The sequence below is a fragment of the Bos javanicus genome, chromosome 5 (genome assembly GCF_032452875.1).
Source record: "Bos javanicus breed banteng chromosome 5, ARS-OSU_banteng_1.0, whole genome shotgun sequence".
Classification (NCBI taxonomy): domain Eukaryota; kingdom Metazoa; phylum Chordata; class Mammalia; order Artiodactyla; family Bovidae; genus Bos; species Bos javanicus.
In genome coordinates, this window is record NC_083872.1 from 7,451,824 (window position 1) to 7,472,989 (window position 21,166).

Consider the following 21,166-nt stretch of genomic DNA (forward strand, 5'->3'; position numbering starts at 1 on the left):
GACGGACCTTTGTTGACAAAGTACTGTTTCTGTTTTTTAATATGCAGTCTAGGTTGGTCATAACTTTCCTTCCAAGGAGCAAGCGTCTTTTAATTTCATGGCTGCAGTCACCATCTGCAGTGATTTTGGAGCCCCCCAAAATAAAAGCAGCCACTGTTTCCCCATCTATTTGCCATGAAGTGATGGGATCAGATGCCATGCTCTTTGTTTTCTGAATGTTGACCTTTAAGCCAACTTTTTCCCTCTCTATTTCACTTTTATCAAAAGGCTTTTTAGTTCTTCATTTTCTGCCATAAGGGTGGTGTCATCTGTATATCTGAGGTTATTATATTTCTCCTAGCAATCTTGATTCCAGCTTGTGCTTCATCCAGCCCAGCATTTCTCATGATGTACTCTGCATATAAGTTAAATAAGCAGGGTGACAATATACAGCCTTGGTGTACTCCTGTTCCTCTTGGGAACCAGTCTGTTGTTCCACGCCCAGTTCTAACTGTTGCTTCCTGACCTGCATACTGATTTCTCAAGAGGTAGATCAGGTGATCTGGTAATCCCATCTCTTTCAGAATTTTCCACAATTTATTGTGATCCACACAGTCAAAGGCTTTGGCATAGTCAATAAAGCAGAAATAGATATTTTTCTGGAACTCTCTTGCTTCTTCAATGATCCAGCAGATGTTGGCAATTTGATCTGCATTTTCTAAATCCATCTTGAACATCTGGAAGTTCGTTGTTCACATACTGTTGAAGCCTGGCATGGAGAATTTTGAGCATTACTTTGCTAGCGTGTGAGATGAGTGCAATGGTGCGGTAGTTTAAGCATTCTTTGGCATTGCCTTACTTTGGGATTGGAATGAAAGCTGACCTTTTCCATTCCTGTGGCCACTGCTGAGTTTTTCAAATTTGCTGGCATACTGAGTGCAGCACTTTCACAGCATCATCTTTTAGGGTTTGAAATAACTCAACTAGAATTCCATCACCTCCACTGGTTTTGTTCATAGTGATGCTTCCTAAGGCCCACTTGACTTCTCATTCCAGGATATCTGGCTCTAGGTGAGTAATCACAGCATTGTGATTATCTGGGTCATGAAGATATTTTTGTATAGTTCTCCTGTGTATTTTTGCTACCTCTTCTTAATCTTTTCAGCTTCTATTAGGTCCATACCATTTCTGTCCTTTATTGAGCCCATCTTTGCATGAAATGTTCCCTTGGTATCTCTAATTTTCTTGAAGAGATCTCTAGTCTTTTCCATTATCTTGTTTTCCTCTATTTCTTTGCACTGATCACTGAGGAAGGCTTTCTTATCTCTCCTTGCTGTTCTTTGGAACTCTGCATTCAAATGGGTGTATCTTTCTTTTCTCCTTTGCTTTTTGCTTCTCTTCTTTTCACAATTCTTTGTAAGACCTCCTCAGACAGCCATTTTGCTTTTTTGCATTTCTTTTTTGGGGATGGTCTTGATCTCTGTTTCCTGTAGAATGTCATGAACCTCCCTCCATAGTTCATCAGGCACTCTATCAGATTTAGTCCCTTAAATCTATTTCTCACTTCCACTGTATAATCAATCGTAAGGGATTTGATTTAGGTCATACCTGAATGGTCTAGTGGTTTTCCCTACTTTCTTCAATTTAAGTCTGAATTTGGCAATAAGGAGCTCATGATCTGAGCCACAGTCAGTTCCCAGTCTTGTTTTTGTTGACTATGTAGAGTTTCTCCATCTTTGGCTGCAAAGAATATAATCAATCTGATTTCGGTGTTGACCATGATGTCCATGTGTAGAGTCTTCTCTTGTGTTGTTGGAAGAGGGTGTTTGCTATGACCAGTGTGTTCTCTTGGCAAAGCTCTATTAGCCTTTGCCCTGCTTCATTCTATACTCCATGGCCAATTTTGCCTGTTACCTCAGGTGTTTCTTAGCTTCTTACTTTTGCATTCCAGTTCCCTATAATGAAAAGGACATCAATTATGGGTGTTAATTCTAAATGGTTTTGTAAGTCTTCATAGAACCATTTAACTTCAGCTTCTTCAGCATTACTGGTTAGGGTATAGACTTGGATTACTGTGACATTGAATGGTTTGCCTTGGAAACTAACACAGATCACTCTGTCATTTTTGAGATTGCATCCAAGTACTGCATTTTGGACTCTTTTGTTGACCATGATGGCTGCTCCATTTCTTCTAAGGGGTTCCTGCCCACAGTAGTAGATATAATGGTCATCTGAGTTAAATTCACCCATTCTGGTCCATTTTAGTTCGCTGATTCCTAAAATGTTGATGTTCACTCTTGCAATCTCCTGTTTGACCACTTACAATTTACCTTGGTTCATGAACCTAACATTCCAGTTTCCTATGCAATATTGCTCTTTACAGCATCGGACCTTGCTTCCATCACCAGTCACATCCACAGCTGGGTGTTGTTTTTGCTTTGGCACCATTTCTTCATTCTGTCTGGAGTTATTTCTCTACTGATCTCCAGTAGCATATTGCGTACCTATTGACCTGGTGAGTTCATCTTTCAGTGTCCTATCTTTTTGCCTTTTCATACTCTTCATGGGGTTCTCCAGGCAAGAATACTGAAGTGGTTTGCCATTCCGTCTCCAGTGGACCACATTCTGTCAGAACTCTCCACCATTACTCGTCCGTCTTGAGTGGCCTTACACGGCATGGCTCACAGTTTCATTAAGTTAGACAAGGCTGTGTTCCATGTGATTAGATTGGTTTTCTGTGGTTGTGGTTTCAGTCTGTCTGCCTCTGATGCCCTTTCTCAACATCTACCCTCTTTTTGGGGTTTCTCTGACCTTGGATGTGGGGTATCTCATCTCAGCCTCTTGCCCCTCCAGCACCGCGTAGCCGCCACTCACCACTCAGGACCACTCTAAATGAAAGCTTTAATTTTGAAATTGCAAAGAAGCTTCATTTTTAGGTTTTCATTCATCTTGTCATGTGAGCCACCAAAAGCTTTACTCAGAAATTTTGCCTATGTCTGGCTAGATTTCTACATTCTTGACAATAATGCTATGTAGCTTTATCCTAAGAATAAATATCACCAAGGAGTTACATAATGTAAGACTGTATTTACTGTTTCATGGGCAGTGAAGATTTTCATCTCGTTTTTGTGAACTCTGAAAACTGACTAAAAGCAAAAGTGACTAGGAGGAGTGTGGGATAAGGGCCAACAGAATTTTAGATTTTTGGTTTCTTTTTTTCCTTTTTATTTATTTATTTTTGGCTGTGCTAGGCCTTCATTGCTGTGCAGGGGCTTTCTCTAGTTCCAGGGAGCAGGGGCTACTCTCTAGTTGGGACGTGTGGGCTTCTCTTGTTACAGAGCACAGGCTCTTGGCAGGCTGAGTTTAATAGCCGCAGCTTGCAGGCTCGGAAGTTGTGGAGCACAGGGCCATAGCTATCCCGCTGCATACAGGGCTTTCCTGGACCAGGAATTGAACCCGTGTCCCCTGCATCAGCAGGCAGATTCTTAACCAGTGGAGCACCAGGGAAGCCCATGGTTTCTTTAATGAGTCTTTAAATGAGTTATTAAAGAATCAGACATTAAAGAAATTTAGTGAAACTGGGAGATACGTTTTGCATGATCTGAATTGTTTGGAAAGAGGAGCTAGCACTTCTTAAAATGCTTTTGTTTTCAATATGCAAGAGGGAGTCCAGTCTGCAGGTGTTTTAGCGAGGATTGCCTTTCCATGACACTGAGCTACGGCTCTAGCTCCCTTTTTACCTCTATGGCATTCCTACCCTCTGACCTTTAACTCATGCTCAATTTCATATAGCTTGGTAGTCTGTCTGAACCTTCACCTTAATCTTAGGCAGTTTCTTCTCTTCAAGTTTTTTCAAACATGTCTGAAAGTGTTTCCATATTCTTACCTTCTGTTGAAATTGTGTACCAATTAAAGGCAAATTTTCTGTGCAGCTACTGAGGCTTAAACTTCAGGGCCTCTTATTTGTATGAACTCTTTCCTAGACCTCCATAGGGGCCTTCACAATTTTGTATTGATAATTTTGTCCTTTTAAAGGGGATTCTAAAACTGGTTAAATTTTAAGTCCCCCTAAATCTATATCTGTCCCAGTTTCTGTTGCTGGCCACCTCTGACAGGTTGATACTAATGCTAAAATTATCACTAACTTTTAGTTATGCCTAAGTAGACTTCTTGTACTTAACTATTAATCTCTTTTCCATGAAAACATCGTTCATTTGGTCCTTATTTTTCCTTGTTTCTGTGTGTTTTTTTAAGTTCCTCTTCATCTCAGATGTAGGTTATTTTTCCATCATCTCCACTGATGCAATCCAGGGCTCTATTCTTAGGCGTTCCTTCTTATTTTGCTTATCCATTCTATGTGATACACTCATTCTCAAGTCTTCAACTACCCTCAGTGTTCAGTGCAGTAGCCACTAACAGCATATGGCTGCTTAGCTTGGAACAGGGCTAGTGCCACATGCTGAAAAAATATTTTGGATACATTTGTAAAATAAAATATAACTTCATTTATTCCTTTTTTTTTTAAATGGAGCTACTAGAAAATTTTCAACTTCATAGGCCAATTGCATTATATTTCTGAGAGCACTTTTAAAAGATGCTGATGGTTTCCCAATCTGTCTCTGGTTCACACCAACCTCACTGGAATTTCTAATATGAAATTCCTACTGTATATTCTCCTGAGCATCTTATGAAGTTCTGGACTGAATGAATATGTCACCTCCTTAGCCAATTACTTTTTCTGTTTTCTTTATCTCAGCTGGAGGTACTCACTATTAATTCACCTAAACTATAGACCTGATTTCATACTTGATTTCAAGTTCTTGCTCATGTACAAATGCAATCAATTAGAAGTCCTAGTCAATTTGATCTCAAAGTCGTATTTCAAGTATTTCCTTTTTTGTCCTCACTGCATCTAACCTGGTTTTAACTTTTATAAGTTTTTACCCTAATTATTGTAACTTTCAAGTATTTTCCCCATTAGCAACCCCTCAAACACATTCTCTGGTGACTGATGGTTTATATAGAAGAGGAAATATAGGCAAACTCTTGGGAAACAAAACAAAACAAAACCATGAGGCTTACCAGGAGACATTGCCATAACTTAGAGTGAAGAAGTAACCATTCTAGTATAAAGCAAGTGCCTTAATATATAAGGCACTTATATATATATATGTGTGTGTGTGGAGTGAATTACTGTATCAGATCATTAATCCCTAGGTACAAACTGCCAACACCATTAGAAGATAGGTTCAGTTCAGTTCAGTCGCTCAGTCATGTCTGACTCTTTGTGACTCCATGGACTGGAGCATGCCAGGCTTCCCTGTCCATCACCAACTCCCAGAGTTTACTCAAATTCATGTCCATGAGTCAGTGATGCCATCCAACCATCTCACCCTCTGTCATCCCCTTCTCCTCCCGCCTTCAATCTTTCCCAGCATCAGGGTCTTTTCAAATGAGTCAGTTCTTTGCATCAGGTGGCCAACGTATTGGAGTTTCGGCTTCAACATCAGTCTTTCCAATGAATATTCAGGACTGATTTCCTTTAAGTTGGACTGGTTGGATTTTCCTTGCAGTCCAAGAGACTCTCAAGAGTCTTCTCCAGCACCACAGTTCAAAAGCATCAATTGTTTGGCGCTCAGCTTTCTTTATAGTCCAACATCTGTACATGAATACTGGAAAGCCATAGCCTTGATTAGATGGACCTTTGTTGGCAAAGTAATGTCTCTGCTTTTTATTATGCTGTCTAGGTTGGTCATAGCTTTTCTTCCAAGGAGTAAGCGTCTTTTTATTTCATGGCTGCAGTGATTTTGGAGCCTCAAAAAATTTAAGTCTGTCACTGTTTCCATTGTTTCCCCATCTATTTGCTATAAAGAGATGGCACCAGATGCCATGATCTTAGGTTTCTGAATGTTGAGTTTTAAGCCAACTTTTTCACTCTCCTCCTTCACTTTCATCAAGAGGCTCTTTAGTTCCTCTTCACTCTCTGCCATAAGGGTGGTGTCATCTGAATATCTGAAGTTACTGATATTTCTCCTGGCAATCTTGATTCCAGCTTGTGCTTCTTCCAGCCCAGCATTAGTCAGCATATAAGTTAAATACGCAGGGTGACAATATACAGCTGTGACATACTCCTTTTCCTATTTGGAACCAGTCTATTGTTCCATGTCCAGTTCTAACTGCTGCTTCCTGATCTGCATACAGATTTCTCAAGGGGCAGCTCAGGTGGTCTGGTATTCCCATCTCTTTCAGAACTTTCCACAGTTTGTTGTGAACCACACAGTCACAGGCTTTGGCTTAGTCAATAAAGCAGAAGTAGATGTTTTTCTGGAACTCTCTTGCTTTTTTGATGATCCAGCACATGTTGGCAATTTGATCTCTGGTTTCTCTGCCTTTTCTAAAACCAGCTTGAACATCTGCAAGTTCACAGTTCATGTACTGTTGAAGCCTGGCTTGGAGAATTTTGAGCATTACTTTGATAGCGTGTGAGATGAGTGCAGTTGTGCAATACTTCGGGCATTCTTTGGCATTGCCTTTCTTTGGGATTGGAATGAAAACTGACCTTTTCCAGTCCTGTGGCCACTGCTAAGGTTTTCAAATTTGCTGGCATATTGAGTGCAGCACTTTCACAGCATCATCTTTTAGGATTTGAAATAGCTCAAGTGGAATTCCATCACCTCCACTAGCTTTGTTCATAGTGATGCTTCCTAAGGCCCACTTGACTTCGCATTCCAGGATGTCTGGCTCTAGGTCAGTGATCACACCATCATGGTTATCTGGGTCATGAAGATCTTTTTTGTACAGTTCTTCTGTGTATTCTTGCCACCTCTTCTTAATCTCTTCTGCTTCTGTTAGGTCCATATCATTTCTGTCCTTTATTGAGCCCATCTTTGCATCCCTAATTTTCTTGAAGAGACCTCTAGTCTTTCCCATTTTGTTGTTTTCCTCTGTTTCTTTGCACTGGTCACTGAGGAAGGCTTTCTTATCTCTCCTTGCTATTCTTTGGAACTCTGCATTCAAATGGATATATCTTTCCTTTTCTCCTTTGCCTTTTGCTTCTCTTCTTTTCTCAGCTATTTGTAAGGCCTCCTCAGACAACCATTTTGCCTTTTTGCTTTTCTTTTTCTTGGGGATGGTCTTGATCTCTGTCTCCTGTACAGTGTCATGAACCTCCGTCCATCATTCTTCAGGCACTCTATCAGATCTAGTCCCTTAAATCTATTTCTCACTTCCACCATATAATCGTATGGAGAATGTTGGATCCCACCAAAAAAAGATACCCCATGCCCAAGGGCAAAGGAGAAGCCCCAGCAAGACAGTAGGAGGGGTGAAATTGTATTTAGAATTAAACCCCTTACCCACCAGAGATCCTCAGTGGGCTCAAACAAACCTTGTGCACACCAGGACCCAGAGGCCCCACAGAGAATGAGCCAGAACTGTGTTTGAGTGTCTCCTGTGGAGGTACAGGTCAGTAGTGGCCTGCCCAAGGGACAGGGGCTCTGCGTGCAGCCAACTGGGTATGGCATAAGCCCTCTTGGAGGAGGCTGCCATTAAGCCCACCTAGAGCCACCAGAACTTACACAGGACTGGGGAAACAGACTCTTGAAGGGCACAAACAGAACCTTGTGTGTACCAGGACCCAGGAGAAAGGAGCAGTGACCCCACAAGAGACTGACCCAGACTTGCCCGTGAGTGTCCAGAGTCTCTGGTAGAGGGGTGGGTTGATGGTGGCCTGTTGCAGGGTTGGGGGCACTGAGTGTAGCAGTGTCTGGATTGGGACCTTCTGAAGGAGGTCACCATTATCTTCATTACCTCCACTCTAGTTTGGTCTCAGGTCAAGTAACAGGGAGGGAACACAACCCCACTCATCAACAGAAAATTGAATTAAAGATTTACTGAGCATGGCTCCCCTCATCAGAACAAGACCCAGTTTCCCTCTCAGTCTCTCCCATCAGGAGGCTTCCATAAGCCTCTTATCCTTCTCCATCAGAGGGCAGACAGAAAGAAAACCATAATTAGAGAAACTAAGCAATCTGATCACATGGACCACAGCCTCATCTAACTCAGTGAAACTATGAGTCATGCCATGTAGGGCCACCAAGATGGACAGGTCATGGTGGAGAGTTCTGACAAAATGTGGTCCACTGGCAAAGGGAATGGCAAACCACTTCAGTATTCTTGCCTCGAGAAGCCCATGAATAGAAGATAGGTGGGTTTCTCAAATTCCGTGACCCAGCAAAATGCCTGTGCATTCTCTCTGAGAATTTGGGTGAACCCATATGACCTCATAGCATTTTTCTCTTATAACAGAACTTAAAGTTCTTTCCCTGGCTTTACTCTATGATATGCTCAGGCTAAATAATAAGCTACTGTGTGTGTGACAACTATTGTTTTCATACTCCTCTCTTGCTACTATTCTGTGGTGTCTATTTTGGTTGACTGCTTTAGATTATAGGTGCCTAGAGTATAGGACGGAGGAGCCTGGTGGGCTGCAGTCCATGGGGTCTCTAGGAGTCGGACACGACTGAGTGACTTCACTTTCACTTCTCACTTTCATGCATTGGAGAAGGAAATGGCAACCCACTCCAGTGTTCTTGCCTGGAGAATCCCAGGGATGGGGGAGCCTGGCGGTCTGCTGTCTATGGGGTCTCACAGAGTTGGACACGACTGAAGCGACTTAGCTGCAGCAGAGTATAGAAAGTAAATTTGCTTAAACAACCTGTGCATGTTGGAAATCAATAAATTTATTTTAATTATGATAATCATGTTCCCATATTAATATTTATTAAAGCAAGTGCTAAGGAAAGTAAATATTAGTCTTCAAATCGTATAAGATTGTTAGTGAGAAAAATTAGATAACAAATTAACCAATTGCCATCTTTTAATTGTTCTTTTACATTGAAATTCCCCTTTTCTTTGACCGTGCATTTAATTTATCAACATCTTCACTAATTTTTCTCTTTAGAGTCTGTACATTTACCAAATCAGTACCTGGCACCTGGTCATACTGCCTTCTCTTTATCTGACTTGGAGAAGGAGGACTTTTTTTTTCATAGAAAGTGGCAAGCCTAGTAAAGACGTAAAAAAAGAAACAGTCATCTCCAGATGCAGAAATGAGTTATCTTGGTTATATGTCATGAATGCAATAATACATGGTTAGAATCATGTTTTGTGTTTTAAAGGTATAAAGGATCTCTGTTCTCCACTCACAGCCTTCTATTTGGTGTGATCCATTTCAATTTAAAATTTGTATCAAATATGCATTCAATTATTTAGATTTCAGTGCAATTTAATAAGCATTCTTATTAACGTTCTCTATTGTGAACCCTTCAATTTTACTTCTGTGCTGAACTAGGGTTGCGCTGGGATGATTACATTAATAATACATCGCTATCCAAAATTAAAGTGCCGAGTAGAGAACATGCTAATAGGTTTCATTGATTTCAACTTGGAAATGGGTGCAGGCAATCAGAAGGCAGGTGCAAACCTGACTAGCAGTGAACTACTGTGAAAATATTGAGCTGGGATCAGTGGCAAGATTCATAGCTGCGATCTGAGTTAGAAAAATGTTAAACTTAATTAAGTTGGAGCCATTAACGCCTTCTGGGAGAAATGTGAATGCTTCATTATGCTTTTCAGATTGTGGCTTTGAGTAATAAGAGTTCTAAACTCTGTCATAGGGATTTCATTGGTTTTCTTCTACTTTCTGTGGTGTTATCTACACATAGATTGACTCATTTTAGTTTTCTAAAAATCAAAGGTGTGGTTAAAAGTGCAGCTCAAGGTATTCAAATATGACACTACCCATGCACTTTTCTTTAAAATTAATTTGGATTTAATTTCAATATATATAAAACTGCTTTGTTATTTTTGCTAGTTCTGTAGTTCAGTGTATATTCCTTTATATTTACTCTTGCCTTTGCCCTTAATTTTTTTTTTTTGGCTGTGTTGGATCTTCATTGCTACATGAACTTTTCTCTAGCTACGGCAAGCACAGCTCTAGCTGTGTGAGTGCTTCTTACTGCGGTGGTTTCTCTGGTTGCGGAGCGTCAGCTCTGGGGCATGTTCAGGAGTTATGGCTCCCCGGCTCCAGAGCACAGTCTCAGTAGGTGAGGACCACAGGCTTTGTTGCTCCACAGCTTGTGGACATTCCCAGGTCAGATATCAGAACCCAGTCTTCTGCATTGCCAGGCAGGTTCTTCACCACCAAGTCATCAGAGAAGCCCTGGCCTCAGCAATTTTAAAGGATAGATGGTGATGTACATAAGAAGTGATTTTAGAGTTAATTGAAGGGAAAGATCTCTTAAAATGTAAAGCAAAAGCAGCAGTAATATTTCTACTTTCTTTTTTTTTTTTTTTTGTCTGCTTGAAATGCATACTTTCAGGCACGGTACTTCTTGACGCAGGGAATAATTCAGATGATCATCGTCATCAGAAGCCTTCAGTAACACATAGAAATTGATTTACTCACTAGAAAGGAAGAGGTTGATTTGGCTTCGTCATACAGTTTACAGTGGGTGCTGGATTAAAGATCAGTCCTGTGTTCTATGCCGATACCTATAGTACCTAATATCAAAACATTATATCTGGTTGAGGGGTTGCTCTTTAGGCATCGTCTTTGGAATCTGGAGCAGACACTTAGAATCTAGGTGACCTGAGTTTTAAACCCTTTTTCAACCACTTTGTGTCTCAGTTTTCTCATTTAAGAAGTGGGGCTCATATCCATGTCTGCTGTAGAGGTGTTAAGAAGATTAAGTGAGTTAATTCATTTAAATCTCTTGGCGCGAGGCCAGGCGCGTGGTCAGCACCCTATAAATGTTAACATGAGTAGTAGTTGTTGTGCTGCCCCATGCCTGCTTTCCCGGGAGTGGCCTCACAGCCTGTGTTGCTCCTTAGAGACACAGCTCCTGTTGTCATTCATTCAAGAAAAGTCTCTTTCTTTGGCATTCCTGCTGAAATATTGCACTACATCTAGTTTGTTTTCATTCTTGAGAAGTCTGAAATTGACTTTCTGACCCTTTCTACCAAATCCTTAAGCGTGGGTGTATATGATGCCAGAGAATGCATTTTATTCATTGTATTGAATGGGAAGAGTGCTCTTGCTTGAATCAGGACCAGATCTACCTCAATGGCTGATTCTTATCCTGGGATTGTTGGAATGATATGCAAAGAATAACTTGGTCCCATGCAGGACTCTCCTTCCTGCAGCCCTTTTCCTAAATCTCCTCAGCTACTATTTTATTGGCATAATTTTAGTTTTTAATGATCTTTCATGCATCTAAAGAAATAGAGGTCTCTTTTTTGCTCACGCCACTTCCAGTTGTGTGGTTTTAATCACATTGCTTAATTTCTCTGAGGCTGTTTGCCAATCTATAAACAAGGATGAAAATAGTATCTACTTGATATGGTTGTAGCTAGGATTTACTGATTTAATGAATATGATGTAGCTAGTATACTGTGTGTGAGCTTAATAGAATGTTGCCATTGTTATTACCAGTAAATCTTTTTTATAGTTATATTCCTGGCAAGATCCTGACAAGTCCTTCAGGCCACAGCTCTACTTCTCACTGTGGCATTTGGTGAAGGCCTTTGAGCCACATGAAGGAAATTTACTTAAGCCAGCCCCAGGCAGAATTGGGTACCAAGCCCATTCCCTAGGCCACACCTCCTTCTAACCTGCTGCCCCCTTGTAGCTGAGAACGGTCCTGATTCCTTCTGCTTTCTTTACACTTGATTATGAATATTAATTTGTTCATCTCTTCAACTATAAGCATTGGTCTTGGTGAGCTAGAGATCAGTATTTTCTTTCTTCAGAAAAAGAAAATAATATTTAAAATGAAATAACTGAAGCAGGAAAAATGGGAAGAGGACATACACAAAGAGGAAAAAGACAAGTGTGATGCTTGGTACATGATACATGTCGGTAGTCTTATGTATTCTACAACAATATGAAGGAATAGAAAAGCAGACTCTCAGAGATTCATATTCTTCATTAATGTTCAGTTAAGGGCTAGAGCCATCACCCTGTGAACTGTTTTACCTGGTGATAACTAAATTAAAAGTGAAGAAATTGAGGCTGTATAAAATTTTCACTATAGCGAGGATACAACCAGAAATTCAGCCATTGATTCATTATAATCAAATTATTCCCTTGTGCATTTTGTCTTCTATGCTGCAAAGTGCTTAATGCTGTTGGTGAGCTTATTAGGAAGCCCTGTGTCATTGTTTCTTAATTCATTTGATGGTGATGTTCATTAGAGTTTGTGAGGTGTACATGGCAGGTAAAATTAGCTGTTGTTAAGCTGCCAATACACATGCTATGGCCTTCAGTTATACACTAATTCCTCCAATTATTCATTTTAATTTTCTAAAGCAAGGGTCACAAGAACACATTTTCTTTGAATGAATAAGCACTTGGAAATTATTTGAGGCCATGGTGTTACATAATGTCCACTTTTCTTCTAGCAGCAGAAAATCCCAGAAGCTTTGGGAAATAACTGCCTGATTTTGTTTTGGATATCTAAAGAAAAAAAAAAAGCTTGCAAAGGATTGTTGTGTATTTCCTTAGCTATGTTTGAAAAAGAAATTCAGCTTGGTCGATTTATGGATGTGTATATGCTTCAGAAATACTGCTTCTCTCTTAGCAATTGGATATTTGTAGACATATCCTTAAGTATGTAATATCACAGTGGATTAAGTGAAATTGTGCAGAATACCTCAGTGAGCCATACCTACCATTCAGTTCAGTTCAGTTCAGTTGCTCAGTCGTGTCCGACTCTTTGCGACCCCATGAATCGCAGCACACCAGGCCTCCCTGTCCATCACCATCTCCCGGAGTTCACTCAAACTCACATCCATTGAGTCAGTGATGCCATCCAGCCATCTCATCCTCTGTCGTCCCCTTTTCCTTCTGCTTCCAATCCCTCCCAGCATCAGAGTTTTTTCTAATGAGTCAACTCTTTGTATGAGGTGGCCAAAGTACTGGAGTTTCGGCTCTTGAATCATTCTTTCCAAAGAACACCCAGGGCTGATCTTTAGAATGGACTGGTTGGATCTCCTTGCAGTCCAAGGGACTCTCAAGAGTCTTCTCCAACACCACAGTTCAAAAATCATCAGGTGGTCTGGTATTCCCATTTCTTTCAGAATTTTCCACAGTTTATTGTGATCCACATAGTCAAAGGCTTTGGCATGGTCAGTAAAGCAGAAATAGATGTTTTTCTGGAACTCTCTTGCATTTTCCATGATCCAGCAGATGTTGGCAATTTGATCTCTGGTTCCTCTGCCTTTTCTAAATCCAGCTTGAACATCTGGAAGTTCACGGTTCACGTATTGCTGAAGCCTGGCTTGGAGAATTTTGAGATTACTAGCGTGTGAGATGAGTGCAATTGTGCTGCAGTTGGAGCATTCTTTGGGATTGGAATGAAAACTGACCTTTTCCAGTCCTGTGGCCACTGCTGAGTTTTCCAAATTTGCTGGCAAATTGAGTACAGCGTCATCTTTCAGGATTTGAAATAGCTCAACTGGAATTCCATCACCTCCATTAGCTTTGTTCTTAGTGATGCTTTCTAAGGCCCACTTGACTTCACATTCTGCTACCATTAGGAGAAAGTTTATTCCATGACCACACATGTATTTGTTTCTAATTTGACTCTTCCTGTCATAAGTGTGTACAAGTGTGTGCTTTTATGTGTGTGTTTGTCTTAGATTCTGCTTGACCACAGTTCAGTTGAGGGAGTATCTATGTTTCCTATTGATATTTGACTATATCCTTTCCATTTTTGTGACTTCTGAGGTGGGGGGTGCAGGTTGCAATATATCTTATTGTTTAGTTGCTAAGTCGTGTCTGACTCTCTTGTGACCCTATGGACTATAGCCTACCAAGCTCCTCTGTCTGTGGGATTTCCAAGCAAGAATATTGGAGTGGGGTGCCATTTCCTTCTCCAGGAGATCCTTCTGACCCAGGGATTGAATCCAGTCCTCTTGCAGTTCCTACATTGGCAGGTAGATTCTTTACCACTGCAACACTAGGGAAGCAGTATATCTAGAAAGTATCACATGCTAAATTTGTTTTCCTTCCAAATCTTTAAAATATAAAACAACAGACCCAAATCTTATTTTCTGGCTAGCTTATTGCTGCAGGAAATAGATGTTATAAAACTGACTTGCTGAATTTTCCACCCTCCCAGCCTCCACCTCACTTCACACCCATGATCTTCAATTAAGGGGTGTATTGTGGAACTTCTCTGGTCATCCAGTGGTTAAGACGTCAGCTTCCAGTACAGAGGGGTGCGGTCTCCATCGTTGGTCAGGGAGTTAAGATCCCACATGACTCCTGGACAAAAAAACCAAAACATAAAACAGAAGCAATATTGTAACAATTCAATAAAGACTTGAAGAGTATGTATTGTGAAATTCAGTTCAGTTGCTCAGTCATGTCAGACTCTTTGTGACCCCAAGAACTGCAGCACACAAGGCTTCCCTGTCTATCACCAACTCCAAGAAATTACTCAATCTCATGTCCATTGAGTCAGTGATGCCATCCAACCATCTCATCCTCTGTCGTCCCCTTCTCCTCCTGCCTTCAATCTTTCCCAGCATCAGGGTCTTTTCAAATGAGTCAGTTCTTCGCATCAAGTGGCCAAAGTATCGGAGTTTCAGCTTCAGCATTAGTCCTTCCAATGAATATTCAGGACTGATTTCCTTCAGGATGAACTGGTTGGATCTCCTTGCAGTTCAAGAGACTCTCAAGAGTCTTCAACACTGCAGTTCAAAAGCATCAATTCTTTGGCGCTCAGCTTTCTTTATAGTCCAACTCTCACATCCATACATGACTACTGGAAAAACCATAGCCTTGACTAGACAGACCTTTGTTGGAAAAGTACTGTCTCTGCTTTTTATTATGCTGTCTAGGTTGGTCATAGCTTTTCTTCCAAGGAGCAAGCGTCTTTTAATTTCATGGCTGTCACCATCTGCATTGATTTTGGAGTTCCCCCAAAATTGTCTCTCACTGTTTCCGTTGTTTATCCATCTATTTGCCGTGGAGTTATGGGACCAGATGCCATGATCTTAGCTTTCTGACTGTTGAATTTTAAGCCAATTTTTCCCCTCTGCTCTTTCACTTTCTTCAAGAGGCTCTTTAGTTCTTCACCTTCTGCCGTAAGGGTGGTGTCATCTGCATATCTGAGGTTATTGATATTTCTCCCAGCAATCTTGATTCCACCTTGTGCTTCTTCCAGCCCAGCATTTCTCATGATGTACTCTGCATATAAGTTAAATAAGCAGGGTGACAATATACAGCCTTGATGTACTCCTTTCCCAATTTGGAACCAGTCTGTTGTTCCATATACAGTTCCAACTGTTGCTTCTTGACCTGCATGCAGATTTCTCAGGAGACAGGTCAAGTGGTGTGGTATTCCCATCTCTTTTAGAATTTTCCACAGTTTGTTGTGATCCACACAGTCAAAGGCTTTTGTGTAGTCAATAAAGCAGAAGTAGACATTTTTCTGAAACTCTCTTGCTCTTTGATGATCTGATGGCTGTTAGCAATTTGATCTCTGATTGCTCTGCCTTTTCTAAAACCAGCTTGAACATCTGGAAGTTCATGGTTCATGTACTGTTGAAGCCTGTCTTGGAGAATTTTGAGCATTACTTTGCTAGCATGTTAAATGAGTGCAATTGTGCAATAGTTTGAGCATTCTTTGGCCTTTCTTCTCTTTGGGATTGGAATGAAAACTGATCTTTTTCAGTAATGTGAAATTACTCTACCTCATTTCTGCCTCATTATCTGGGGGAAAGGAACCAATGAGGAGGTACACTGTGTCTATAGAGCTCAATTAATTAGTAGTTTTCAATAAATGCTAATTAATGAAAAATCAAGGATTCTCTACTTAGGTATTCATTTATTGATGCATTCTAAAAACAGTTATTGAATATCTGTGTTATTTAGGTATCACATATGTAAAACCATGTTTATGGAGTATGGCTATTGAAAATTCATTGCAACATGTTCATCCTAGAGTTATTTGGCATACAGCACAGTAAACACTGGAAAAGACCCTGATACTGCAAAACATGGAGGGCAGGAGGAGAGGGAGGCAACAGAGGATGAGATGGTTGGATGGCATCATCGACTCAGTGGACATGAGTTTGAGCAAACTCTGGGAGACAGGGAAGCCTGGCATGCTACAATCCACAGCATCACAAAGACTTGGACTCGACTGAGTGACTGAACAACAACTATAGTAAACGTAATTTCAGGTAGTTTCTAATATAGTAAAAAATACAGGAATTAGTATACAGAAGTACAAATATAGAATGCAGTAAATATAGAATCCATGTGTATAGTAACAAGCAACATTTTCTTATTCAACAATTTTCTGATACATATAGAATATTGATGTGATTGCTGTCAAATCTAACATTTATAGATGTCAAAAACTGGAAATAATTTACCCTGTACTTTTATTTTCCTCTGTTATGCTTTTATTCCTTTGTCTTGCAGCATTTAGAGTATTTCGTTGTTTCTTTCATTCCAGGTTTTTTTGCATGCATATCTGTCTCTTGACAACTACTGTTTGACTTCTGAGTACATAGATACACACCCTGTTCAGACTCTTGTGGATATTTCAGCGTGAAAATAGTGAAGATAGCTGGTGATGTGTGAAATGCTGCCACAGTATTGATTTTCCTGCCACACAAACAAGAACAAACTGAATTACTGCCATCATCCGAGCCTTTTAATAATTATGGGAAAAGGCCAAGGTTAAGCTGAAAGGTGAATTGTATTTGGAATGTAATATGACATATGGATTTTTTGGAAAGGATGGAGGTTGAAGATGGAGAGCTTGTGAACTTTGCCCTGTTACATAGTATGCATTTGTTTGACCAAGATTAAAAATCTGCTGTAATAGGCAGACATGTCCCCTTCAGATAATATAGCTATTATTTAACTATAGATAAGGTAGTTGAAAAAATTGTTACCTAAAAAAAAAAACAGTCTCATAGTTAGTGATTGATACATATCACTGACAAAATTATGTAAGTTTACTGATTTTAAGATACCAAACAAAACAGTGAGAAAATAATATTTCATCCTTAGTACTAGAAGCTCTGGCTTGTAGGCTTCTAAATTTCAAATTAAAACTGGTTTCCTGCTTTGGAGTTTCCTCAGAATTGTTTTCTTTTAGTTTTCAGAAACCTGCGTTCTTCAAATGTAAACATTCCATTTGCTTTCAAGTGATTAAAAAATCTTGAGTTTAATATGTGGGTATATGACATCTGAGATAATATTCAAATCATGGTTTCTGTTAATCATCAAAATGTTGAACTCAATCAAGTATCTTTTGTTTTCCTCTAAATAAACATTTTCCCATGGTTTCACATTTTAGTCACTTGCTTTAGAATGATGTAAAAATATAATCTTGTAAACTCTGTGGTCCTAGTTAGTAATGTTTAAGATAGAAAACTTGTTAGGCAATAATTTCTCCTTTTAAAAAATCTTTATGAGACACTGATGTATAGAACAGTCTTTTGGACTCTGTGGGAGAGGGAGAGGGTGAGATGATTTGGGAGAATGGCATTGAAATATGTATAATATCATATATGAAACGAGTCACCAGTCCAGGTTCGATGCACGATACTGGATGCTTGGGGCTGGTGCACTGGGATGACCTGGAGGGATGGTATGGGGAGGGAGGAGGGAGGAGGATTCAGGATGGGGAACACGTGTATGCCTGTGGCAGATTCATTTCAATATATGGCAGAACCAGTACAATATTGTAAAGTTTAAAAATAAAATAAAATTAAATTAAAAAAAATAAAAACAAACAAACAAAAAAACACATCAGCTTAAAAACTAAAAAAAAAAAGAAAATCTTTATGAGCTGTGGTTATGTTCCATCTCACACATCTCAGCACTTGATTACATTCTTCCATTTAATTTTTTTGTTTTATATTGAATGTTTTATCTCATATATAATGGTAAACTTCTTCAAGGCAAGCAACGTAGAAAACCCTCAGAATTATCACCTTTTCTGAGGCTAACGTGCCATAGTATAAATGGTGTCATGCTGTGAAAAAATAAGAAACAAAATGAAAGAATTCTAAATCCAGCAATGTTAAAAGTCCACATGGCCCTGATTGTAGAGATGGTCCAGTCTTCTAGTGCTGGACAGTATTGGCCAGGACCTATGGGAAACACTGCCAGGAGCAGACAGTGATGAAAGAAGAGAAGGGGACAGAGATAAGAGCAGAATGATTATTGGTAGTAACGAGGAACAGGGAGAAGGGCATGAATGATAGTAATTTTTCACATGAATGAGTCAGAAATGCACTACATAAGTCAGGTGTTTAATTATTGCCTCTAGGTGGAAGATTATAACAATCTAATACTCTTGCAGGATTAGGCATATAATGAAATATTGATTTACATTTTCTATACCAGCCCTGTCCAGTAGAAATATAACACAAGCTGAATATACAATTTTAAGTTTTCTAGTCACTGTATCTCAGTAGTAAAAAGAAACAGAGGAAATATTGTCATCATAGCGTGCATATGACACCACCCTAATGGCAGAAGGTGAAGAGGAACTAAAAAGCCTCTTGATGAAGAGGAAAGAGGAGAGTGAAAAAAGTTGGCTTTTACTCAACATTGAAAAAACTAAGATCATGGTGTCCAGTATCATCACTTCATGCAAACAGATGAGGAAACAATGGAAACAGTGAAAGACTTTATTTCTTGGGCTCCAAAATCACTGCATTTGGTGACAACAGCCATGAAATGAAAAGATGCTTGCTCCTTGGAAGAATTGCTATGACAAACCTAGACAGCATATGAAAAAGCAGACACAAATCACTTTGCTGACAAAGGTGCATATAGTCAAAGCTATGGTGTTTCCAGTAGTCATGTACAGATATGAGAGCTGAACCATAAAGAAGGCTGAGTGGGAGGAACAAGGTAGCAGAGGAGTAGGTTGACGTGGAATACATATCTCTCCATGGATACAACAGGATTACATGTTCAGACACAGAAGTGCATGCAGAACACCAGCTGAGAGCTGACAGGAGTACGTTGCCAGCCAAAAAGAATATATAGACCCACTCAAAACTCGAGATCAAGTTCTCAGCTTTTGAGTGGGAGCACTGACTTTAAGACCCTGGACTACCAGATAGCTAACCCTAAGGGGTATCAAATAGTGATAACTCATACAAAGAAAACCACTGTAATACAAGACCTGGCATCACCCAACCACCATTAGCACCCTTTGCAGGACTCCTCATCTAAACAGCAAACAAAAATGCAAACCCAATCATCAGCAGACAGGATTACCACCTCACTCAGCCTTGCCCATCAGAGGAAAAACAAAGTCTTAGCACAAATCTCACCCTATAAGAAGCTTACACAAACCACTGAGCCAAACTCAGAGGGCAGAAACCAAAAGGAAGAAAGACTTCAACCTTGAAGCCTGGAAAAAGGAGACCTCAAACACAATAAAATTAAAAAAAATAATGAAAAGGCAGATAAATACTACACAAATGAAGGAACAAACTACAAAACAGAAGTCCAAATAAATGAAGAGGAAATAGGCAAACTACCTGAAAAAAATTCAGAATAATGATAGTAAAGATGATCAAAAACCTTGAAAGCAAAATGGAGAAAGTGCAAGAATCAATTAACAGAGACCTAGATGAATTAAAGAATAAACTTGCAGAGACAAACAACACAATTACTGAAATTAAAAATACTCTAGAAGGAATCAAAAGCAGAATATCTGAAGCAGAAGAACGAATCACTGAGCTGAAAAATAAAATAGAGGAAATAACATCTGAAGAATAAAGCAGAAAGAATGAAAAGAACTGAGGGTAGTCTCAGAGACCTCTGGGACAATATCAAGTGCACCAGCGTTTGAATTATAGGAGTCCCAGAAGAAGAAGAGAAAAAGAAAGGGTATGAGAAGTTTTTTGAAGAGATTATAGTTGAAAATTTCCCCAACATGGAATGGAAAATAGTCAATCAATTCCAAGAGGCACAAAGAGTTCCTCACAGGATAAACCGAAGGACAAACAGGCCAAGACGCATACTAATTAAACTAAGACTAAACACAAAGAAGGAATATTAAAAGCAGCAAGGGAGAAGCAACAAGTAACATACAAAGGAAATCCCATACACTTAATAGCTGATCTTTCAGCAGAAATTCTGCAGGCCAGAAGGGAGTGGTAGGATATATTTAAAATACTGAAAGGAAAAAATCTACAACCAAAATAACTGTACCCATCAAGGATCTCACTCAAAATTGATGGAGAAATCAAAAGCTTTTCAGACAAGCAAAAGTTTACAGAATTCAGTACCACCAAACCAGCTTTGTAGCAGGCAATGGCAACCCACTCCAGTACTCTTGCCTGGAGAATCCCAGGGACAGAGGAGCCTAGTGGGCTGCCATCTATGGGGTCACACAGAGTCAGACACTACTGAAGCGACTTAGCAGCAGCAGCAGCAAACCAGCTTTACAACAAATGTTAAATGGACTTATATAATCAAGAAGTACAAGAGAAGAAAAACGATCTACAAAATCAACCCCACAATTAAGAACATGGCAATAGGAACATATATTATCAATAATTACTTTAAATGTAAAAGGATTAAATGAGCCAGTCAAAAGACACAGACTGGCTTAAGGAACACAAAAATAAGACCCATATATGTGCTGTCTACAAGGAACCCACTTCAGACCTCAAGACACATAAAGACTGAAAGTGAGAGGATGGAAAAATATATCCCATGCAAATGTGAAGCAAAATAAAGCTGGAATAGCAATCCTCATATCAGACAAAATAGACCTTAATATAAAGAATATTACAAGCAATAATGATCAAGGGATCAATCCAAGAGGAAGGCATAACAATTGTAAATATCTATGCACTCAACATAGGAGCACCTCAATGCATAAGACAATCACTAACAGACATAAAAGGAGAAATTGACAGTAACACAATAGTAGTAGGAGACTTTAACACCCTACTCACACCAATGAACAGATCATCAAAACAGAAAATTAATAAAGAAACAAGTCTTAAATGATACATTAGATGAGATGGATCTCATTAATATCTTCAGGACATTCCATCAAAATGCAGAAGAATACACCTTCTCTAGTGCACATGGAACATTCTCCAGGATAGACCACATCTTGGG

At 39.6% G+C, this 21,166-nt stretch overlaps 1 protein-coding gene across 1 annotated transcript in view; it reads left to right on the plus strand.

Moving 5' to 3' along the window:
* The window catches only part of NAV3 (neuron navigator 3), an 892,841-nt gene that overhangs the window by 152,391 nt on the left and 719,284 nt on the right, over window positions 1-21,166 (plus strand). The gene's annotated exons all lie outside the window — the stretch shown is intronic.